Raw genomic sequence first — 25,231 nt, forward strand, 5'->3', positions numbered from 1 at the left:
TCCTTGCAGGCGTATTGGCTTCACCACTGTATGCTTGTCTATAATGCATATATACTCATTCACCTTTCATATTTTTGAACATGTCTTTTGGCTTGTAATTTTAACAGATATTTTCACCAGTTACAGGATTTTAGATGACCATTTTTTTCTTCTGTTAATTTGAAGATTTTACTCTGTTGTCCACTTGTTTGTTTTCTTACCAGAAATCTTTCATTCCTTTAATATATGGTATCTTCTTTTTTCCTGACTTTTAAATATTTTCTGTTTATATTTGGTTTTGAACAGTTTCTGCTGTGCCTTAATGTAGCTTTTTCTTTGCTTGAAGTTCCTATGTTTCTGCATATATTGGTCTAAGATTTTGATCAGATTTGAAAACTTTCTGATCATACTTTTTCAAAACTATTTTTTTGTTCTGCTTTCCCCTCTGCACCTGGAACTTTTTTTTTTTAAGATTTCTGCATTTGAAAAAAAAAAAAAGATTTATATATTTGGAAGATAGAGTTAGCAAGAGAGGGAGGGAGAAAGATACTGAAACCAGGAACCAGGAGTTTCTTCTGGTCTCCCATTTGAGTACAGGGGTCCATGTGAGTACGGGTGCCCATGTGAGTACAGGGTCCATGTGCTTGGACCATCCTCCTTTCCCAGGCGTATTTACAGGAAGTTGCATTGGAAGAATAGCTGGAACTTGAACTTCAGCATTTATGAATTGCCGACACTGTTTTACCTACAGTTTTACCTACCACCCCACAAATACTGCCATCTATGGGCAACTTCAGGATATTAGGGTGTTTGAGGTTATTCCAGAACTCAGTGGGTGTTAAGTACGATTTGTATATGTTTTCAGTTTCACGGTGTCTGTGTCTGTTCTGACGCTCAGTCTCAGTTGCTGGATAGTCTTTTGGAATTCATAGCTGTTCCTGTCCAGCATGTTTCTTATATTTCTGGACATTCAATTTGGATATTTAAAAATTATTTCTTTTGACTCGTCTTAAATACTTGCTTATGTGGAGCATAGCTGGACTCTGTCCCAGTGTTCATGTCTGTGACTTCTGACACTGCTACTCTGTATGCCTGGCATAGAGTTGGTTGGGTTCCAGCTGTTTTTGAGCTTTGCTTTGTTGAATGCTGAGTGTTTTATATTCCTTCAAGTTTTCTTGATGTTTGTTCTGAAATACTTAACCTGCCTAGTATATCGGAGAGGTGAGGCCGGTGCGGTTTTTGGCCAGTGATGCTGTGTGGAGATCCTGCCCCAGACAGTTTATTTGATGCTTTGCAGCTGTTGGTGTTGGCTTAGTGGGTCTCCCTTCTAGCTTCGAGGGTTTGCTGGCAAATGGGGGCCTCTCTGGGCTCCTGCATCACCCCATCTCGACCTTCATCTTCATGTCATGTAGAATTCTCCCTATGGATTTGTGTCTGTGTGTCTGAATTTCTGTTTTATAAGAACACGAGTCATATTGGATTAGTGCCTACCCTGATGACCTCATCTTAACTAATTACATCTGCAGCTAAGCTGTTTCCAAATAAGGCCGTATTCTGAGGTGCTAGGGGTTAGCATTTCAGTGTCTGACTTCTGGGAGGACACCATGCAGCCTTGTGGCCCCCGCCACCCTGCCAAGCTGCACTTGCTTTCTGTGCCACTTTGTTCTTGGGCATGTGTTTGTGTCCCTCTCACAGCACGCGCTGCTGCCTCTCTTTTCCTCTGCTTGTCCTGCTGAAGACCGTTGCTAATTAGGATTTAGACTTTCTGAGAAGTGTGCATTTTACTGTAAATGTTTATGTGCTAATGTCCTGTACCTACAGTTTTACTTGTAACGTTAGGATGTGTCTCTGCACCCCCACCCCTTTGACTTGTACTACTTTGTAACTAGTGGTTATTTAAAGTGAATACACTGATAAGTAGTGTGTGAGCCAAGGAGTTGAGAAAGATCAATGACTTCAGGAGGGATTGTAGGTTTAGCTTTCTGGAGTTAGGGAATTTGTTTTGGAGGAGTTTATAGTAAGTCAGGTATGATTTAATTAATAATTCAGACAACCAAGTACTGAAGCCTTTCTTGGAGTTAGAAATGCACCTGTAAAAGCAGTGTGTTCTACCTCTGCCCTGCTGACTCTATGGACATCAGGAGGTAAAAGAAAGGTGAATATGAAGGGTGTTTTTCAGGCGCCCCAGAGAGAATTGGAGAATGAGTAGCCCTGCTCAGTGGAGGACAACTTTTTTTTTTTTAAAGAAAAGTCAAGCCTGCATGAGTGGGAAAGGAATATCCGTGGTAATGTGGAGTCAGGAGAAGGCATTGCATTGTTCATTGTGGAAGAGGCGGAAGTTTACTTCTTGGTAAAAGTGGAAAGAAGCTCTGCGTAGAGATTACAGGACTGAATGGTGAACTTGTAGACCATGAGATGTCAGGGGCTGAAAGTGAACAGTGAGTTGGGTGATGGGGCTGACAGTAAGGACAAGAATTGGGTTTTTTCTGGTAGTTAGCATCCTGGATGTATTTAGAGAAAGATTGAAAATGACTGGAAGAAAGCGCAGGGACATTTTACAAAGGAAGAGAGAACACAGGAAAGTGAGCAGAGGACTCCCCCAGCTGTTCACGGGCAGCGGAGCCAGGGTTCCAGCCTGCAGCTCTGGGGTTGGTCAGGAGGCTGAGCTCGTGAGGAGGTGTTGTGTGAGCTCAGCAACAAACTTAGTCATCACCCAACTGCACCATGCATTTCTGCTTGATGTGTAGTGGGTAAAATGGAGTTGTTACTTTCATGGAGTTGATTTTCTGGTGGAGCGATGCACAATGAGGATCTGTGGTAGGGAGGTGGGGACTTGCTTTTGTCTCATTTGGCCTCCTTGAAGTAAAGAGGGCACCTGTAGGGCACCCTGGCTATGGAGGGCCCAGTCATAGCTGTGCAGAGCACCTTTGAGATTATAGTCTCTCTTTGTCTCTCTTTTTTAAAAAGAAAATATGTAGTTATTTGAAATTCAGAGTTAACGCAGAGAAACTTTCCATCCCCTGGCTCACTGTTCAGATGGCCCTAATGACTTGGGCTTGTCCTGCCTGGAGCCACGAGTCGGGATTGTTCTGCATGTGCAACAGAGACTCAGACTCCTGGACAGTGTCCACTGCTTTTCTCAGGCCTTTTGCAGGGAGCTGTGTTGGAAGTGTAAGGGGCACAGACTGATGTCCATATGAGATGCTGGCAGCACAGGTGGTGGTCTTACCTACTATGCCACAAGGCTGGTCCTAAGTCTACTGTTCATCTGGATCAATTTAACATTTGAACCCAATTAATAGAGGGATAACTATTTTCCAGTGTGAAAGGCTAGAAACCCCCCTGTGAGGAGGAGCCCTTTTAGTCACTGTCTTATCGTACAGCCAAGAAAAAGTTGGGGATTTAACATCCTGTGTTAACAGTGCTGGTGTTCTTAGCTGTCATTTGTTCTGAGGTTAGGGCATCCCTGAGTTTAAAAAACAAATAGCTTTTGTTACCAGAATACTATATATATGAGTTTAAAAAACAAATAGCTTTTGTTACCAGAATACTATATATATATATATATATATATATATATTCATATAATATATTATATATTATGTATGTAATATAATATATATGAAGTATTCTGGTATGATATAATTTATATTATAGATATGAATTCATATATATATATATGAATGTGTTGCTATAGAAGAGAATGTAATTAATGAATTTTTGCAAGTCACACCCATACATCATATACTATTGATATTCCTTCCTCCGTTGTTAATGTGGAAGAACATTCTGTGACTGAAGATTTGAAAGAGATTTTCTGGCCTGTCAGTTTACTCAGTTTATGTAAAATGAATTTTGGACCTTGTCTTAATGTAGGCATCTCTGAAGAAGTTAATATCTGTGAAAATATGGCCAATTAACGTTTTGTAGAATACGTTGGCATAGTTGTATAACTGTTAGGATAAATACTGTGGTGGGTGCAACACAAAATAAAGTTAACATATTGCATTGAGAAATTCATAATGAAATGAAGTGTGGGAAAATTTGTTTTTAATCATTCCAATAGATATTTCCCCCTATTTAATGAAAGTCACTTATGGGAAAATTGTCACTGCTTTCCAGCTGTCAACATTGCTATGTCCCCACTCACAGGAATCTACTGAGCCTTGGAAAAAGTCAGGTCACACAGTGAGTAGGGCTGAGGCCAGAGATGGTTTATTCTGTTGAGTGTGGTGTTACTGAACGCATGTTATGACCCGAAATTACCATTAAGTGTAACCGTTAAGAAGTCCTGTGTTGGTGTCCCTGCTTCTGGCAGGGTTACATGTATGCTCTCCAGAAGATAGTCACTCTGTTCTGTTCTTTACTTACTTACTTAGTAGTGTTTTTAAAGCCTTTTTATGTTTGTTTGTTATGGAGAGCGAGCCTTCCATCTGCTGGTTCACTTGCCAAATGTCTTCTGCGGCTGGGTCTGAACTAGGCTGTAGCCGGGAGCATCAGTTGGATTTTCCACATGGGTGCCAGGGACCCAAGCACTTCAGCCATTTTCCACTGCTTTCCTGGGATTCACATGGGCGGCATTGTGGGATTTGGTCATCACAGGCAGCAGCTTGACCCTCTGTGCCACGATGACTGCCCCCAACCGTTGGTGCTGTTTCTGCATGGATCTGTGTGCATGAAAGTACACCGACTGAGAACAAACATACCGAACATTTTAGCAGATGCTTGTGTGTCTTTCTCTCTTTTTTAAAGATTTACTTATTTTCATTTGAAAGGCAGATTTACAGAGAGAAAGAGAGACAAGCAGATCTTTCATCCACTTCCATTCACCCCCCCAAATGGCTGCAACTGCCGGAACTAGGCAACTGTGAAGCCAGGAGCTTCTTCCAGGTTGCGCAAGTGGGTACATAGTCCCAAGGACTTGGGCTGTGCTCTGCTGCTTTCTCAGGTCGTAAGCAAGGAACTGGATGGGAAGTGGAGCAGCTGGGGCACGAACTGGTGCCATAGGCAGAGGATTAGTCTGTTATGCCATGGTGTTGGCACCTATATTGTTGTTTCTTGCTTACGTGATAGTCTATTTGCTGTTACATGTCTTTTGGGGACCAAGCTGCTGACATATTCTTAACCTCTAATAGGCTGTTCTCCTAAGGTTGCTCTGGGTTTTGAGTCACTAGGTATCTGCTGCTGGGAAGTTGTGGTGGTTCATGCCTGGTGTGCCATAGTTGGCTTCTGCTGACATTCCATTGGCTGTCTGTAGTCACATGGCTGGGGGAGGTAGTTTAATTGCTTCATTCAGGAAAAATGAATGCTTTTGGTTTTCGATGAGCAGCAGTCTTTCCTGTGGAAAGTGTTGTTACCGTAAGCAGCATCAGCAAGACATTGCCTGCAGCCTGTCTCTTACAGATTTATTTTCTTTTCTCATCTTCCCATCTAGATTCCACTTCCGTAGAATTACGTCTTAAATGGTATATGTGTGGCAGCTCTCTTGGATGTGGTCAACACAAACCCATCCTTGGGAGAAAATGAATGTATTGCAAGTTTGAAAGTTCACAGAATAGAATCAAAACCTAGAGACTATGATCAAAAAATAAGTAGGAGTAGGAGTGGCAGACATTAAGGGGCACCACAGCCATGATCCATGGGCCATCCGTTGGGGCGCCGCACGAGGCCCTGGTGCGGGAATTGCTGCATGAACCCTGCCGCGCTGTGAATATTCTCGGCCTTGTGTGGCAGTGACCTGTCAAGGTTCTAGGCCTTGGCAGACACGGGCCTCACTCTAAACTGAGGCCACAACAGAGCCCTTCTTATTGCGGAGTCAGGAAGAAGAGAGCTTTATTATTCACTGCCTTTTGTACTTGGAGAGGTGGCTTTTTTTGTGTTCCATGATTTCTGTCTGCAAAGTGTCTAGATGTCAGGTGTCTCCAAAATGACAAAAACCTGTTTCTAACAAGGGAGACTGTGTCCCCTGATTTTGCTGTTGATCTTTTGAGTAGTAGTTAATTCTCTTGGGCGTGTTGTTGTATAAGTTGAGATTGGTGATTTAAGTGCCTGACGGTGTCTGTTCATTTTTTTTTTTCACTGATCATTTATTTTATTTTTTTAAAGATTTATTTTTATTTTTTTTTATTGGAAAGGCGGATATACAGAGAGGAGAGACAGAGAGGAAGATCTTCCGTCCGATGATTCACTCCCCAAGTGAGCACAACGGGCCGATACTATGCCGATCTGAAGCCAGGAGCCTCTTCCGGGTCTCCCGCGTGGGTGCAGGGTCCCAAAGCATTGGGCCGTCCTTGACTGCTTTCCCAGGTCACAGGCAGGGAGCTGGAAGGGAAGTGGAGCCGCCGGGATAGAACCGGCGCCCATATGGGATCCAGGGCGTGCAAGGCGAGGACCTTAACCACTGCGCCACCTGGTAGAAAGTTAAGTACAAGGCTTTTGCCTTCTTGTGATACAGTAGGTGGGCGTTGTTCTAATACTGTTGGGGTCAAGTGTTGCGGTAGCCCACCTCGGGGTATTGTAGGTGTTCAGGGTGCAGGTGGGGTGGGCTGGGGGGCTCCGTGTTGTGGGTGGGAGATTTAGTGCTCACTCTGTTTCCTTCACTGGCTTCTTGTTGTTATTCTGAGCCTTGCATTCATGAATATAGCCACGGAGAAGCCCCCTTCCCTCTGCTGCAGGCAGCCAGAGCTTTTCACTGTGGGAATTAGAAGGCCATGGACAGAGTTGGGAACCGTTCCTCTGGGACTGTGCAAAGGGTTTTTTTTTTTTTTTTTTAATAAGACAAGATGACATTTGCTCTAGTTTTTGAAGTTTGAATTTAAAATGTCTAGGAGCATAAGCGAACAGGAACGGTGTTCAAGATGGAGAGAGCAGTTGTGCCTGGCCCTGTTGAAGAACAGTGAGGTTTGTTCATCAGATGGAAAGGGACACCAGGGCGGAATAGAGACAGGCGGGGATGTCATGAGAGGAATGTGCACTTCTTTTTTAGTTTCATGAAAACATTTTGACATAAGTGGTTGCTTACATTTTTTTCTGTTTGTATTTTTTTTTTACTGTTATTATTTTCCATGATATGGTTTTGTAGGTGTAAGGATTCCCCCATCCACCTTGCTTCTTCCGCATTCTCTCCTCCCCACCATCATTTCCCCAGATTGTTACTGCAGCAGTACAGTCCTCCAGCAACAAGCACCAGCCCAGCGTTCTGCTGCTAGAGTGTAGCCAGTGCTGGAGAGTCTAGTATCCTGTTGTAAGATGTATTAACGGTTTCACTGGGTGTCCATCTTTTGTCAGTAGAGATGCATACTGCAACACATTTTCACTTCCTGGTGTGGTGGTCTCCATTATACAGTTCATTTGTCACAATATGTGTATACATGTTTACCTGTATATCTGTTTGCTTTGTGTTTTGCGTGAATGTTGTGTATATCAGAACATATGATATTTATCTTTTAGGGACTGGCTTATTTCGCTGAGCATAATCGTTTCCAGTTGGGACCATTTTGTTGCAAAAGGTCGTTTAATGGCTGAGTAGTATCCCATGGAGTAGATGCACCACAGTTTATTTATCCATTCTTCTTTCACAGGGCATTTGGGTTGTTTCCGTATCTTTGCTATTATGGAATGTGCTATAAATACAGGGTTGCATATCAGTCCTAAATGGATCAAGGCCCTAAATCTGCACCCAGAAACCATCAAACTATTAGAGGAAAACGCAGGAAGCACTTTGCAAGATAGAGGCATTGGAAAAGACTTAGAAAAAGTCACCAAAAGCACAGGCAGTCCAAGTCAGAATAAACAAATGGGACTACATCAGACTGAGAAGCTTCTGTACAGCAAAGGAAAGGAGCAACCAACAGAATGGGAGAAAATCTTTGCACACCAAACAGCAGAGAGAGGACTAACATCCAGGATTTACAAAGAGCTTCAGAAACTCAGCGACAGCAAAACAAACAACCCAGTGAGGAAATAGGCAAAGGAAATAAGCAGGCATTCTCCAAAAGAACAAATTCAAATGGCTGATAGACATATGAAAAAAAGCTCAGGCTCCCTAGCTGTCAGGGAAATACCGAGAGCTGCAAACTTTTAAACTGGAAATGTTTGCATGTTCAAGGTGTTGGTGAGGCTGTGAGAGTGCTTGAAGGCCCTGGGCTTTGTAGAGCAGGGGATAGAATGGCCAGAGGGCCTGGGGACTGGATAAGGAGCAGTTCTGGTAGAGTCTCCCCCTGCCTGGTTCTCCTAAGATTGTTAACAAGAGTCTGGGAACAGCAGCTGGACTTGGGAGACAGAATGTAGGAGATTGGAGTATGGGAAGTGGGAAGGGTGCTGTTTGAAGTACAGTAATTGATGAAATGGAACTGAGAAAGCGGACAAACCGAGGTTTGTAGTTTGAGTGGATGGATGGGTGGGGATGCCATTTATAGAATTGGGTCAAATTTGGCACTGCTGCCTGCTCCCAAGCCGAGGCAGACATGGTTAAATATAGCATGCCATGTTTTCCAGATGAGGCTGAAGTCAGCCTTGGAATCTTCTGTAACAGTGAGTGCTTCAGACAGCCATTGCCAGCCCATTGGAGTTTGTACTGGAGGAGAAACCTGTCAGGCTTCCCTGTGGAGAGGAAACAGGGAGAAGGATCTCCCATCACCTCTGTTTGCCTTTAGTTCTGTTTTATTTTCTTTAGGACACTCATCCTTTTTATTATTTGGTTTAGGGTTCCAGTTAAATACTGTGTACTGCAGGAACTCTGCCCATCACTCTCACATGTCTGTCCTGAATGCTGCTTAGGAAGCACACGTGTCATCAAGTGTTACCAGGTGTAGTTTTTTCCGAAAAGTTAGAAGTATGTGCAAATAGTATTTCAACTTCAAGCTTAAATTAATAATAAAGAGAAATGCCTTTAGATCTTGTTTCTATTCACTTATAATGCATGTCTGTTCTGACAGCCTCATCTCAAGTGGTCAGTGCCAGATAGGACTGTTTGTCACCACATGGAGCAGTACAGGCCAGAAGGCTAGCAGGTGCTTACTGAGTGTTAAATGAATTTCAATCAGATGAGTCTTACAGCCTGGTATAGAATTGAAGAAGGGTTCTGTGTTTCTGGTGAGGCATTTGAGTGTGTTGCTGTGTTGGGGCCAGCAGCACAAGAGAGCAGGAGGCTGAGCATTTGCCAGTGGAGGCGAGCAGAGGAGGGAGGCAGTGGGCCCCACGATCTGCAGACCACTGCTGCCCGTGTCTTTTTGTCTTGTCTCTTGGAGAGGCGTCAGGTAAAGTTTAAAGAATTAAACCCAATTTGTTTAACATGAACTTGTCATTTTATTGTGGTGTTAGAATTCCTTCCCTGAATTTTAGATATAAGATGGAAACCATTTTCCTTAAAACTTAAAACAAAAATTATTTTTAGGAGGGGCATCATGAAAGTGTTGGCTTGTATCAATATTTTTTGGTACTATCCTACTAGGATAGGTATTTGATGTATTAAAAGTTTATATTGAATCTGGTTTTTGGCCTTGTTTATGTTGGGAATCATAAGATTTGTGAATTGTATGTGTCTGGATATTTTCTACAAACAGTCCCTCCGTTATCCCATGAGTGTGTCCCGACTCTGTCTCCTCTGGAGTCTCATGTTAAGAGGAGGATGTGCCCTTGGAGGACAGCGCGCGGAGCGAGGCCCTTGCACTCACCGTTGGTTGCTTATGAAAGTCACTTGAGGAATGAATTAGTGACGAGTGAAATAAATATTTAACATCAGTTTTTGAGGTTAGGGTGCCCCCTTTTCAGATAGTGATGTTGTAAAACTTAAAGATCACTTAAAAGTACTAAACAAGTAGACACCATGAACACACTCACTGTATTAACCAGAAACATTTAAATGTCAGAGTTTTATCCTGCTCCTACCTGGGATAAAATGTCCAGCTGTATAAAAGAGGAATTCGAAGAATGTTTTACCTGCATTCGTTTGGAAGCTGAGTATGCTGTAAGAAGCTGGAGGACTTCAGAGGGGCTTAGTGACAGCAAAGGCCCTTAGAGTGAAGGTAGAGGTGGCCTTGTCTGGACTGAGGTGGGCACCTCTCACGTGTTCTGATAGGTGATATTGGAAATACAACATGTCTGCTTTGGGTCCAGCGATATATCTGTTATATGCACAGGCAAATGTGATTGTGTCAAATCAGGAAGTGACGGTAGAGGTGGGTTTCCAGGGCATCTCACTGCGTTTCTGTCCCAACAGACTACATATTTCAGTCCAGTCAGGCCTCCTTAGGATGGGCGCTGGCCTTAGCAGCTAATGCTGCTGGGTGGGGTGCCTCTGTCCAGTGCTGGAGTGCACACTGAGCTCCTCTGGGCCCAGGCTGCAGCTCCTGCTGGCACAGACTCAGGGCAGAGGTGATGGCTCTGGCAGTGGCTCATGCCACTCACCTGGAGATCTGGGTTGAATTCCCAGCTCCTGCATTTAGCTGCATGGTAGCTGAAGACACTCCAGGAGTGAGCCGGAAGATAGAAGTTCTTTAGGAAGTATGCTTTGGAAGTGGGCGAGGGAGGTGGTCTGTGTGAATTAAAGGGGCCGCGGCGTGGTGGCAGTCCTGTGCTGTCCCCGGGAGGGTCCTGGACTGTGTGGACAGGCGACATGTTTCCTTCAGTATGCACAGCTGACCTCAGGCATGAAGAAGAATGTTTCTGTGGATTTTTGGCTCCCTGTGCTGGTTTTCATTTTCTCTGCCACACCCTTTTCCTTTTTTTAAACGGTTTTAACTGTTGGAAGCTTGGTAAGATGGAAACTGCTGAAGTACATGCACTGAACAGCTGTGTTTGGACTTCAGGACAGAAATATTTAGGAGACACATCATCCAGTCAGCCTTTTCTGACTTTCTAAGAATCACCGCTGTTTCCAGGTCATCTATGCTCAGAACACCTGGGTCGTTTTTGAAATGGAGCTGTTCATTTTTCATATTTAAACAGGTTTTCAGGTCTTGTCAGTTTGTTCACACCGCTCCACTCCTTTCCTGGAAGTCGGCGTCCTGTGCCTTCTTGTGAAAGTAATCAGCTAGTTGGTCTCTGTGGCTCCTCCTGTTCAGACATCCCAGATGTCATGCTGAGTGTTCGTTTGTAACCCATTCTGCAGGTGGAAAGGGAGGCACACATTGCACTGACTTCTCCAAAGTCAGGCTTGGCCAGCTACTGCAACTATGGGAACATGGATTCCAAACTTTCCAGTGTCTGGTGCTCTATGAACAGCATAACAGGAGTCCTTGTGTGTTTGTGCTGTGTCCTGACATGCTGTAAGCAGCCTGTTTTGCAGAATCCACACTGTTCACCCAGCTTGCCACCAGGACTTCTTTGAGCTTACTGGCTTGTGTCATTCTCCAACACAGCAAGAGAGCCCATGGCCCTGGAGCCAGAGCCGTGGAGGGAGCAGGGCCGGCGGACAGCGGTGTGCGTGAGGCAGCGGCTGTGGCTGCTGTCTGGGAGCTGGCCCTGAGGACGCACCCGGAGGAGAGCCTGGCCAGATAACCAGCCCACATTATTTTTACAATCATTGTTATTATCTGAGAGGCAAAGAGAGCAAGAGCTTCTACTGCCTAATTCCCTAGCCCTCACAGCTGGGACTGTGCCTTCCACATGGGTGGCAGGAAGCCTGTGGCCTGAGCCATCGTCATTCAAGGGTCTCTGTGAACAGGAAGTAGAGCCTTGGTCTGCAGAGCTCTGCTCGACGGTGCAGGTGTCCCAGCTGGAGTTGTAACTCCTAAGCCGGAGGTCTGACGTGAACTGCATTTTTCTTGGACTCTATTTTTTAAATTTTTAATTGTTTTTGTGAAGTGCTTTTGTTTTTGGAGATACTCTACCATGTTTAGAAGTGTGTAAAACATCAAATCTGGGTAGGTAGCATTTCCATCTCCTTCAATTTTAAACTTATTAATTAAAATGTTATTGTTGTACTTAAAAAGATTGGTTCTGGAAATCCTTATTATCCTTCTTTTTGGCCACGGGTCCATTTTCACCTGAATTTGCTGAGGTTGTGTTTGGCGAGGATCTTCTTAAGCAGGAGGCTGTTTCCCAGCAAACCTGCTGTCTGTCTGCCCCAACTTTTCTGTTTGTCTTCATTCCTTTTATTTTTTTTTTAATTTTTTTTTTTTATTTTGACAATCCTCACATATTTAATTGGGGTAAAAAAGGTTCAAGGCCTAAAGGGGGATAGAGAGAAATAAGCCCCACTCAGTTTCCCACCCACCCTAAGTCCCGGATGTGGGGCATGCTCTGAGATAATCAAGTGGTTCCAATAGTTCACCATTCATGGGTCGCTGCCAGTCTCGCCACTCCAAGCACGATGTGGTCATTGAAGAGTGCATTGATTGACACAGTCCCTTCTAGAGTCTCCATTTGCCCAGTTTTTTGCTGCCAGCAGATAGCTGAGGTTGTTGCTTGACTTGTCCTGTCTTTTCTTGGTTAAGACTCTGAGTCCGGTGTCTCAACTGGGGAGATCCTCAAAGAAATTTTGAGGTATTCCCAGTCCAGATTCCTGCATGTTCTAGTAAGCATAGGGCCCGGCACAGTCCATTGCCCTGATCAGCTGGTGGTTGCAGTTGCTGGGTCGGTTCTGTCTCCTCCCGTGTCCTCTTGTAGTCCGGCCTGGTTTCGCCCTGGACACACTTGGCCTTCGCACGTACCAGTAGGAGCTGCAGCCCAGTCAGGGTGGCCCACAGTAACCCCAACCAGGCCCACCCCCTACCCTGGCTTACCAATATGTGTGGCTTACTAGTCCAGCGTGTCCCAAATACCCTTCTGTTCATATACTTGCCAACGGGTGTTGCAACCTACTTCCATCCAACCATCTCATCCAACCGGCCCTAACGGATGTTGTTGGGTGTCTGTCCTAGCTCCCATGCCCTCCCGTGGAAGGTGATGACCCAAGAGGGAGGAGCCCACTATTTCCCTCCCAGGTCGCTCCCATTCCAGTTGTGCCCTCTCCAGTTGGCCCTGTGGTTCAACTCGACATGTCTAACCCTTTGTACCAGCTTCCGTCAGCTGATGCTACAACCAAGCCCCAACAACCCTCACCTACTCTGATTGTAGCTTGCACCAGTGGGAATAGTCAGCCCAGCCTGGTTTTCACCCAATCTGGTCCACATGAGGTGCGCAGGTGCTGTGTCCCTGCCTGGTCTGGTCTATCCCCTACCCAGCTCACGCTCCTCAGTGTAAGTTGCTGTTCAGCTAGGGAGCCACCCCTTATTCCCCTGTCAGCTCTGCCTCCTCCCTTCCTGGTTCTCACGTGTGTTGGTTGGGTGCTGTGGCTGCATCCAGCTCAGGCTACCTCACCTTGGCATTCCAAATTGTGTGTTGCTTTTGTCACGACCAGACCTAGTTCGACCCACACTCTGTTCTGGCGTTCGGATTTACCAGTGGATGCCATGAACAGATTCAGCCTGGTCTGCCCCCAACCCATGCCAAATGCATGCCAGTGGGATACTTTCCATGACCTCTTGGCTGTTACCTTCCATGTTTCTTGCGCTGACCTGCAGGGTCTGTGTCCTGCCAGAGGAGTTGCCCGGGCTCCTCCATCAGAACCCCTCCATGTGCCAGGTTTCGTGCATAACAGTGGGTCCATGTGCCAGTTCACCTCCTGTCCTAGCAGGAACAGTGGCCTTTCCTAACTGGCCATCATCCCATTCTGGTTCTTGCTGTAGAGTGTTTCAGCCCAGCCACGGTCGTCCACGCCCCCATATAGCTCGTATATGGCTCAGTTGAGGTTGGGACCTAGCCTAGTCCGTCCCACATCCACCCTGGTGCTCCAAAGCGCAAGAAGGTGTTGCGGTCTGGCCCGGCCCGGTACGTCTTTTTCCAGTCCACACTTGTGCCAAGGGAGATGACAACTGTATCCAGACCCGACCGCAGCCCCATCCACCTGTCACGACCCCTGCCTTAGACACTGTGGCTCAACTCTGTGCTTAATGTGGACCAGTTGGAGCCAAAACCAAGCTGGGCATGTCCTGAGCTGCACCCTGTGTTCCAATCATGTTTGTGGACTAAGGTTTGCTTAGTCCGAACATTCAGGTCTCAGTCCCACACTTGCATTAAGGTTTCATGTCCCGGTTCTGGGAAATCTCCAGAAATTAGTGTCTCGCCTACGCTAACGCTGGTCTTACTTATGGGTGTCCCTAAGCAGCTATTTCATATCATCAAAACCCCAGAGCTCACCGCTGGGCAGCCAGCAGGCAGAGCCTGGCACCACTTGGTGCACTGGCAGCCCAAGGCTGGGGTCTCTGTCCCCGCCTTGCAGCGGGGTTCCGTCCAGCAGGGACACCCCCGACAAGTGCCACCTGTCTTCATTCCTTGGCCAGAATCCCACCATCTTTCAGGAGGCTTTTCCTGTCTGTCATAGGCACACATCCAAGTGGAGATGGAGGCCTGACAAGTTCTGTGTGACACAGACCCTACGGCCATGCAGTCACCACTCAGAGGGCCACCACCAGTGCTGTGGGACACAGACCCTGTGGCCGTGCAGTCACCACTCGGAGGGCTGCCACCAGTGCTGTGGGACTCAGACCCTGCGGCCGTGCAGTCACCACTCGGAGAGCCGCTGGGGAGCTCTTTACCTCAGTTTCTTTCTGTGTGAAAGCTAACAGCCTGATGCGTGCGGCTGGGGGTAAGGGTTGCTAGAGCAGTGTGGCATGCGGACGGGCCCAGTGAATGTGCTTACTCAGCTTCACTGCTTTGTCTTTAAGTGTGCAAAGTGTTCTTCCTGGTGTTGAAAAATGTGATTGAGACTGAGGATAAAATCTTCCTTTTATTTACTTTAAAAAAAAAAGATTTATTTCTTTATTTTTGAAAGAGTTAACCTGACAGTTGGGTGGGGGGGAAGATAGAAGTTTGCCAACTGCTGGATGACTCCCCGGGTGGTCATGATGCTGGCCAGTGCTGGGTCAGGCCAAAACCAGGAACCCGGGGCTTCCTCCAGGTCTCCCAGGTGGGTGGCAGGAACTCAGACACTGGGGCCAGGCCATTAATAGGGAAGTAGATTTGAAGCAGGGCAGCTGAGTCTTGAACTTGCGCCCATGTGTCAGAGATGTGTCAGTGTCAGAGATGGCAGCTGTACCTGCTGTGCCATAGCATTGTCTCCTGCTTTCTTACTTTCTGATGAAAATTTGAAAACTTTTTCATATACTTACTGGTTTGTGAGAATTCCATTATTATTCTCACCCAAGCATCACCCTTCTGATAGGGGTGGTGGGACCCAGATGTTTTTAGTGGTATTGTTAAAGTGCTTTCTTTGTATTTTAGTGGTATTCTATAACCTTTGGATGGTTACATTTTCTAGGCAGCCTTAGTTTAGTGTGTAATTAAGATACCATTCAGTGAATTAACTTCTTTTGCACAGTATATATACAAGAGGAAAGAAGGAAAATTATAAGCTTTAAAATGATGTGCTTGTTTACTCCCTAAATACACATTTAATGAAGGACTACTTTTTATAATAAATTTTAGCACTACTGTTGAGCAATTAATTTGCTCCGTGCTTAGCTTTTAAAATGTCTCTGGTCAGATGAATATCTTGCCCTCTGAGTAGTTTGTAATGGAAAATCCCATAAATACACTGTGTTTTAATTGGAATCACCATGCCAAATGAGTGCCTCATTGGATAAATTTAAGTATTATGCTGCAATTCAATATAGGTGCCCAAGTACTTAACTGAGCTTAAAAATGTCTTCTTTGTTGAACAGCTGTTCAGCTCCACCTAAAAAAGAGTAAGGAATCTGTGCATGGTTGCCGTTCCTCCCTGGAAGAGGAGGGGGACGCGGAAGTTCTCCCGCTCAGTGGCTGTGGCTGCTCTGCTTTTGAGAAAGCTAGATGAAGTTTAGGAGGGCTTGTGGCAAGCTTTTTTTCCTGAAGAAACCTTATGTGTCTACATTCAGTGGCATCTTCAGGTTCTCCCTGTAGGACCTGCATGTTTGTGGTGGCCTGTGGTAGTGCCAGCTCTTGCTGTGCCATGCCCAGGCCTCCTGCTGTGGAGGGGGCCTCGGGATCTGAAGGCTCTGGCAGTTTCTGCCAAGGGCTCTCTAGGAAACTGCTGTGCTCCTACCCCTATATATAATTCATGGTGTGTTCATAGTATTTTAAAGCTTGGGTAGTGCTTGTTGTCTGTTTAGATTTTTTAATGAGCTAAATCAAGACTCTACTATCATTTACTGTAAGCTCTAAGCTTTAGACAGACTCCAGAGCCTTTTCTGTCCTCAACTTACCATGTCACATTTCCTTTCTGTGACCCCTACCACTTCCTGTGTGAGGAAACAGATGTGTTCACTGCCCCTTGTGTTGGTGCCGCTGCCCAGGCAGGGAGGAAGAGACCCTGAACGCAGGCCCTGCATTTCTGCACAGCAGACTGAACTTCCCAAATGGATTGCTTGTTTGGTTTTGTGCTAAGTGCGCATGTGACAGAGAAATCTGATGCAGGGCTCAGGCCCAAGATTGGGGGCCTTTATGTAGGCTGTTCCTCCACCTGAGACCCCCGCATCCCATGTGGGCATTGGTTTGAGTCCCGGCTGCTCCCCTTTCCTTCCAGTCCCTGCCTGATGGTGGATGGCCAGGCTCTCGGCTCCTCTGCACCCACATGGAGGAAGCGTCGGACTGGCTCAGCTCCAGCAGTTAGAGCAGTTTGGGAGTGACTGAGTGGGTGGAAGACTTCTCTCTCTCCCTCTCTCTGTCTCTGTCTCTCTCTGTAAAATGTACTTTCCACATAAAAACAAATGTCTCTAAAGGAGGGGGAAGTTAAAGGGAGGGTGAGCTGCCCCGGCCGCTAGTTGTGTGATTGTTTGGGTGCTTGCCCTAATTCTCCCACAGGTGAGGTTGGCCAGGCAGGAGCTCTTCTGACTGAAAATGGCAAGTGGTCTTGTTAATAACTGTCACATGTGTTGGTGATGCTTTTTAAAAATTAACTAATTAATTTGAAAGTCACAGGGAGGGGGAATGGAGAAGGGGAGAGAGTGCTTGCATCTGTTGGCGCACTCCCCAGATTTCTGCAACCACCAGGGCTGAGCCAGGCCAAAGCAGGGCTTAGTCAATCTCCCATCGGGTGCTGGGGCCCAGACATTTGGACCATTCTCTGCTCTTTTCCAGATGCACTAGCAGGAAGTGGACTCAGAAGCAGAGCAGCTAGGATCAGACTGGAGCTCAGGAGATGCTGGTGTTGCAGTGGTGGCTTCACTTGCTGCACCACAACACTGGCCCCTAGTGGCAGTGCCTGAGCCTGTCTCGGGGGTCTGCGCTTGTAAGCGCGAGTTAGGATACGTCATCTGGCACGTGCTACTAGCAAGAGGGCCAGGTCCTGTGCTGGCTGTGAACTACCTGCTCAGTCTTCTCTCTTACTTTTTGGAAGACACTCAAGTCTCAGGATCTGGCTTACTTTCTATTCTCAAGGGCTACTAGTACTGTGTAATATGCTTGAAAGAGGGCCTGGCGGCTGAAGTCCTTGCCTTGAACATGCCAGGATCCCATATGGGCGCCGGTTCTAATCCCACCAACCCCGCTTCCCATCCAGCTCCCTGCTTGTGGCCTGGGAAGGCAGTTGAGGATGGCCCAAAGCCTTGGGACCCTGCACCTGTGTGGGAAACCTGGAGGAAATTCCTGGATCCTAGCTTCGGATTGGCGCAGCTCTGGCCGTTGCGCTCACTTGGGGAGTGAATTATCTGACGGAAGATCTTCCTCTCTATCTCTCCTCCTCTCTGTATATCAGGCTTTCCAATAAAAATAAAGTCTTAAAAAAAAAAAAAAAGATTGGGCCCGGCATATAGTGTAGTGGTTAAAGACCTTGTCTTGAACGTGCCCAGATCCCATATGGATGCCGGTTCTAATCCTGGCAGCCCAGCTCCCTGCTTGTGGCCTGGGAAAGCAGTCGAGGACTGCCCAAAGCTTTGGGACCCCGCACGCCATGTGGGAGACCTGGAGGAAAGTTCCTGACTCCTGGCTTTGGATCAGCTCAGCTCCAGCCGTTGCGGTCACTTGGGGAGTGAATCATTGGACGGAAGATCTTCCTCTCTGTCTCTCCTCCTCTCTGTATATCAGGCTTTACAATAAAAATAAATAAATCTTTAAAAAAGAGGTTGCTTGAAAGAATTAGTTCCTTGATTATAATCAATATAGAGCATCATTTTGAATGACTTGTGTAAAACTTCTGGAATCTTTATGTATCTGTAAAAGTTAAACTCATTGAAGGCCAAATAACTTGGGTTGAGAGTGTGTATCCTTTACTTAATTCGTTGGCTAGTCTGCTGGTTAGTCTGGCTAGTCTGGTTGGGTGTTAGTGGAGCAGCCGTCATTGTCAAATACTCTCATCTTCATAGTTGTTATTGTTTATTTGTGTGATTTCAGTTTAGTTTGATTAGACACCGGCTAAATAAATGGTACTCTAAAACTTTGCTAGAAAAAAATGATTTAATTTAGGGTCTGATTCAAGTGCATAGTGCTAGGAAGAGATGCATCAACTGACTCTTCTTCATGGGACATTCAGTTACCAGCCTTTCATGTCCTGTTCACTAAGCCCTGTAGGAAGAAATAACTTCATGAAACTCATTGTGCTTCGGGCAGTGTTCTAACTGCGTTGCTGGGGCTGCAAAAACATGGCAGCTACCTGTTAGTAATACTGTTGCATTAGGGATTAGATTTAGGTCTCTAGCCCACTGTCAGCCAATTCAGAGAACCCCTAGTCTTCATTTCCTGGTCAGGCAGTGTATTTCTTCTCCTAAGAACTCATATGAGTCCTCGAGGCATTGTGTGTGTCCCTTGTTTGTCCTTGAGTCCCCCGTCCCCCTGGGGAGTAAGGACTCACGGACTGCTGCGTTCCAGCACATGGACAGGGTTTTGTTTTGATTGGTTTCATTACTGATGAAACACTTGAAAATTGTGGGCCCTGTTAGAAAAGTAATTTTTTTTTCTGCTTGAAATTGTCATGACTGTTAAGTATGAAATATTAATCCCGTGTTTTATTTTTACTGTTTTAGTATATTCTAGAACGACAAGGCTTTGGGAGAACCATAAATGTATCCGTATTTGAACAGTGTAATAATCTTTGGACTCTAGCAGGCCCATCTTGTGGGTGATTTTTTGTCTTTTGTGTGTTCCAGAAACAATTAATAAACATTTTCTTGGTTTCCTGTTTCAGCTATCAGGGTATAGTTTGGTTTTTGAAATTGAAAGGGTTAAGAGCTCATTTACTCTAGGACTAAGATTGCCTCCAATTTAGTCTTTGAGTCAAATATAGTTCCTCAAAAGAGCCTGTGCTTGGTAGCTCATGGGTGGGCGGCCAAGCGTTCCCTGTACTCAGTCACAGTACTGTGATTCTTAACCGAGCCAGCCTGCCTTGGTGTTTCCTGGCACCATCTCTCTTAGCCGTTGGTCCGGGGCTTGCACTGTGCTATGGGCTGGTTCGCTTCTTTCGTCCTCTGTGCTACAGTCGGCATTTATATATTTACTGTTTCTGGTATTTTGTATTAATCTCACTTTGAATCTGGAATCGCTTGCCTTCTGTGAGTATCTGGGCGTTTCTTGAGTGTGGGTCAGTAGGTTACACTTCCTCCCTGCGTGCGTGCTGTCTGTGTGGGCGCTCCTTCTGACAGCGTGTGCACTGAGCTTGTGCCGTTGTTTTGTTTTCAGTTGCTGTGCTTTTATGCTCGGTGATGTTCTGCTGATCTGCTGTTAGTTCCCTGAGTGAATTCTTCATTACAAGTATTTTACTCTTCATTTTTAGAACTTGTTTCTTTTATATATAAACACACACACACACACATATATATATATATTCCATTTCTCCATTAATGTTCACTCCTTTCCCCCTTACTTTGTTCAACTTTCCATTATATTTGAAAAATTATGATACACACATTTAAAAAAATAAAATTTATGAGTGGGAGGGACATTTGGTCCTAGTGGTGAAAATGCCTGTCGGGTTACCTGCATTCCGTGTTGGAGTGGCTCGCTTCTGGTCCATCTCTGTTCCCAATTCCAGCTTCTGCCTAGTACAGACCCTGGGACTTAATACCAAGTAATGGATCAAGTAGTTGAATTCCTGACATCCCTGTGGGAGAGCTGGGTTGAGGTCCTGGCTTCTTGTTTGGGTACCTGGATGGAAAGGGGAGGTGGGCGAGGGATGGGGAGAAAGGGAGGCTGGCGGAATGGAGGGGAGGGTGAAGAGAAGGCTCTCACCCCAGATTCCTACAGCAGTGGAGCTGGGCTCGGCTGAGCCACCAGCCAGGAACTCCACCCAGAGCTCTTATCTGCTACACATGAACAGAAAGCTGGAATAGCCCTGGAACCAAGACCTGAACCCAGACACTCAGAAGTGATCATGTCGATGTCTCAAAGGGCTGTTCAACCCACTATGCTATAGCCTGTGCCTCAGTGTGAACTTTTATGATGGAATATATGAGTACCTTGATCGTGTCTGATAAAGATTCAATATGCTGTTGAAGTGTGTGTGGCTGGGCAGTGGGGGGTGGGGAAGTACTGGAGTAGTTGCTTTCTGTAGTGATATGTATTGGCCACTAGAGGGTGATAAGAAACCAGTGATTGTCCTCTGACATTATATCACTATCCTTAGCTACTCATAGTCACACTTAAGCAGTTTTTTTTTTAAAAAGATTTTATTTTTACTGGAAGGACAGATTCCAGAAAGATCATCCCTCCACTGGTTCACTTCACAACAGTTGGAGCTGAGCCGATCTGAAGCTAGGGTCCAGGAGTTTCTTCTGGGTGTCCCACTTGGGTGCAGGGTTCCAAGGCCTTGGGCCATCTCCACTTTTTTCCAGGCGATAGGCAGGGAGCTGGATGGGAAGTGGAGCAGGCGGGACATGAGCTGGCACACATATGGGATCCTGACATTTGCAAAGGCAGAATTAGCCAACTGAGCCATCACCCCAGCCCTCACTTTAATTTGTATCAGTATTTGTATTTATCTAATTTATAGTAACATTATACATAAGAAATGATAAGTTAAATGACCACTGATCACCAGCTAGAGCCTGTCCTTTCTTTGCTGAGTCACAAGCCCCTCACTTGGACGGTGTTTCACTCCAGCCTCCGTCTCACAGCTCCTCCTTCGCAGATTGCTTTTCATGGATTGGGTTTGTTCTCTGCTTGAGCAGTTACGGACTGCGGGCTGTGCTTACAGGACGGGGCTGAGCAGCACACTTAGCTAGCACGTCACCCTGTTACACGTTTGTCTCCCTCCGAGGACCCTGTTGCCCATCTGTCTTGTTTCCAGTTGTCATTAAAAGTTGAATTGGCTGTTCATTTGACTTTTGCCCACTTTGTTTTGGGTCTGTCTGTCACAGAGGGACCTTGTAGGTTTCTTTCCACCTAAACTGGACAGCTCTTAGGCTCTTGCCTTCATTAGAGCGTTCATTTAAATCTGAATTATCCCTCTTTCGTCTTGTTAATATTGCTCTTCGGTTTAACTCTTTCTCTTTAAAATCTTGTGTGGACTAAAACTGTCACAGAAGTGGTCCCCTAGTTCCAGCTAGGTAAGCAGCTCACCTGTGAGCAGGTCTGCTGTTGCTCCTCCTTCGCAGTGGTCCTTCTTACTCGGTGTCTTCTCCCGGGCTGGGTTGGCGTTGCCCCTCTGTCCCCCTCGCTTTGTGGGTTTCGCCATGTTGCAGGGTTTGCACTCTGTGAGATGGATGGTCCTCTGGGAGTAAGTGGTGCTCTGTCGTAACGTGGTCTCTAGGTGCTGCACGTCCTTCATAGGCCATATACTGTCCCTTGGTTGGAGGACGAAAGATGTTTAAGTAAAGTATTTACAAACTTTTTAGGACTTTATAGAAATATGCTCAAGGTGAAAATGCTCCAAATAGTTTGGAAAGATCTAAGCAGGGGATAGAATCCTACATACATGTGTTGCTCAGGCTTGCTGTTATGGTATTTAATCATAATTACAAATATTTTGTATTGAGCTATGAATAATTTTGAAGATAGCTCTGAATTAAATATATTTATTTTGAAGTTGCAATATCCGATATTATAATATGTATTTTATATTCCTGGGTTAAAATATAGCTAAATTTTAGTTTAGTTTATTAGTAGCAAACATCAAATTGAACTATACAAAATTGTTGTTTTGTAGGCCGAAAGTGGTCATATATCAGCAATTTGAAATGATTTAACGTGGCATTTTACTGTTTTAATTTCTGCTACAAGACCAACTGAATCTTCATTTTTTTTTTCATTACATTTAAATTAAAGGGAAGATAAACTTGAGAAAGAATAAAAACGTATGATTTGCTTAATTAGAAAGATTGGTGAAAGAAATGCTCAGATTCGCTTTATTTCTTTCATAGGAAGGAAGAGGATGAGTGGTTACGTGGGAGGAAGTTAGCTTTCTGGATTTCATACACAACAGGGTCAGGAGAGGCAGTGTGCGTGGCCGGGTGCACCTGCAGACACTGCCCACTGCCCCTCCAGAGGGCATCGGCCTTGTCACACTTTACCAAGTACCAGATCATGTCTATTAGCGTAAAGTCTCAGAACTGTAAGGCAGAAGTTATTAGTCTACTTTCAGATTATATACTCTCCCTCACAGAACTAACTAGAAGAAACTAGATTATCACCTAACACACTCGCCTTATGTGGGATTAAAAAAAAAATGGTGAGGAAGATAAGCTGTTAGGGAAGAAGTGTGTCTGTGTCTCACGTGGTCAGGGTGGCTCATCGTTGCGGTGTTTGCTGTTTGCACTGGGCAGGTTTGGAGGCGAACAGCTTCTCGGTGTCACTCAAAGCGGCCTGGGTGTCTTGGTGGCCAATTATAGATGGGGACTTTCACGCTCTAGCTTCGATTTGCTGAGTCAGAATCTGCATTTTCATAAGACTAAAGGCAATGTGTCAGCACAGTTTGAGAATTGCTGTTTTATTGTGAATGGGCTAGTGGTTTTCTTGAGAAGGGACAGTGTGGCCCAGAAGGTATGCGCTTGCTGAATGATGCTCATCCACTGAGTAGGCTGAGAAAAGGAAGTAATTATAGCGGTGATTATAGTAAGTCAGAGAACTACCTGTTTGGATTCGTTCTTGGTTGTCTGGATGTTAAGATTATCTTAGCATAGTGCGCTGCGTGCATCTGCTCTTCTGAACATCTCTGGATTGGAGATCCCAAGAAGTGGAACAGGTAAGGGGAGGGACAGGGCTCCTGGCTGGAGTTTTGCACAGAAGATAACTGCTGAATATTTCAGTAGCCCCATGTGACTGGTAGGGCGACCACGTTACTAATGTAGATAAGCCAGTGGTTAAAATTCTGTTAAACCACTGTTGTTCTTATAGAGTGCATTTTCAACCACAAATATAACGTGAGGTTGTTTTGAGTGGATTTGGTAAATTGATTCTGAATTGAAATGGGCAGCAAAGAGTCAAAACATTGTTGAATTAAAACACAGTTCTCTACTGATTTTTTAAAATGTGTGAATTTATTGTAATTTAGAGAGTATGATTCCTGCCTGGTGAAATTTAGGTGAGTCTATATTCAGTAGAACAGAATAGAAAATTGAATCATTAGTGCAAGCATGGACACATGGTCTGGGACGCAGGCAGCAATGCAGAGCAGTGGGAAATGGTTTCAAGTAGTTGGTTCTGCCATCAGTTGAGCATCTGCTTTGATTGACGGTGGTGATGTGGTGGAAACCATTTTTATCTCACACATACAGAAATCAAATCCAAATGGATTGCTCATCTAGATGTAAAAGGTAGCAACCCAAATTCCAGATTTTTTTTTCTCCTGAGTTTGGTCTGAGGAAAAATCTCTCATACTTCAAAAAGAGTAGTCCTTCAACAAAAGTTGATAAAATAACCATTCACCAAAGAATAATATAGAATGATAGGCAGGTCACTTACCACAGTAACCAATAGGCTCATGTCAAAATATGTGACATTTTCCCAGCAATTTCTAGAGATAAATGGAGAAGTGACTTAGTTGGGCATTTCCCAGGAAAGATGTTCAAATAGCCCGTGCACACATGAGAGTTTGCTTGTGCTCTATGGCAAAATGCAAGCAGCAGTCACAGTGCAGCCCCACTGTGCGCATGACGTGATGGCTGAAACTAGAGTGAAATCAGAGTGACTGGTGATTCCAGGTGTTTGTGAAGAAATACGAGCTTGGAGATTTTCATCAAAGCCTAGTGGGCTAATTGATTAATTTCTTTTTCTTAAAACAAAAAGGGAAAATAATACAATAGCATTTCTGTATGGATCCCAGAAAATGCATAACAGGAATCTGACCAGGGACAATGTTCATAATAATTATGTGCCGAAAAAATAGATACTGATCAAAGGTAGAGTCTATAAATAAATCATTAGCATGTGTGTGTAATAGTAGATAACAATTAAGCTGTGTGAACAAACTACTGTCTGTAGGTGGAATAGCATTAGCTGAACAAACCGGTTCCTAAAAAATGAAGGTGAATCTAGTTGGAGGCCAGGTTGCAGGTAAAGTTTGGGGAACGAGAATGGCGTTGACTGTAGCAGATCATACAGAGGTGTGGGTTTTGGGGTTGTTGATCTTTTTATTCTCCTCACTTTTTCATACAAATTATCCATGTTTGAATGCTTGTTTAAGCTGTGTGCTAATGATTTTTACACTCTTGTTTATAATGTTGGAATAAATATACTTAAAAGGGTCTTCAGAAATTTCAGGGAAAACACATTAAGAAAGACTTACACATGGATGCCAAAATTATTCTTATCCAAATCAGCTTTCCTTATAATTAATTTTTACTTTGGAAGAACAATTTGCATGTATATAATGAAGACATTGATGATAGAATAGAAATTGATGATTTTAAAAAGTGGATACCCATTCGTGGTATCTCAATTAACCTTTAAAACAAGGGATAGGTTTCGTAAAATCATGTCCAGTTCGTTGGTAGGGAGAGTGCTGCTCGGCCTCAGTCTTCAGGCTCTGTGCGGTGGTCCATACAAGGAACCGTGTGCCATCGTGTGTCATTGCCAGTGACTGCAGGTCAGTTGGGCCATTTGCAGTGCCGCTCAGGGTGCGCAACCTCCACAGGCACCTTCTCAGATAGGTGCTGTTAGTATCAGGACTCTGATGTGCAAGGCCATGGCGTGCTGTGCGGCTGCGACTGTAAAACCTGGCAGCCTCGCTGACAGTGTTGTCCATTGTTGAGCCGGTGCTGCTGCTGCTGCGTGTGCCTGGGAGAGCAGACCCCAGAGGGGCTGTCCTGGGGCCGAGCAGTGTGTGCTCCTGTGAGCCGAGAGGCAGCAAGTCCATTCTGGGTCTGGA

The 25,231-nt window shown here is 45.2% G+C and overlaps 1 protein-coding gene across 5 annotated transcripts in view; it reads left to right on the forward strand.

Annotated features, from left to right (window-relative positions):
* DYRK1A (dual specificity tyrosine phosphorylation regulated kinase 1A) overlaps positions 1-25,231 on the forward strand; it is a 130,234-nt gene that overhangs the window by 70,952 nt on the left and 34,051 nt on the right. The gene's annotated exons all lie outside the window — the stretch shown is intronic.

Source organism: Ochotona curzoniae, unplaced genomic scaffold, assembly GCF_017591425.1.
Source record: "Ochotona curzoniae isolate NIBS_2020 unplaced genomic scaffold, NIBS_Ocur_1.0 contig_3498, whole genome shotgun sequence".
NCBI lineage: Eukaryota > Metazoa > Chordata > Mammalia > Lagomorpha > Ochotonidae > Ochotona > Ochotona curzoniae.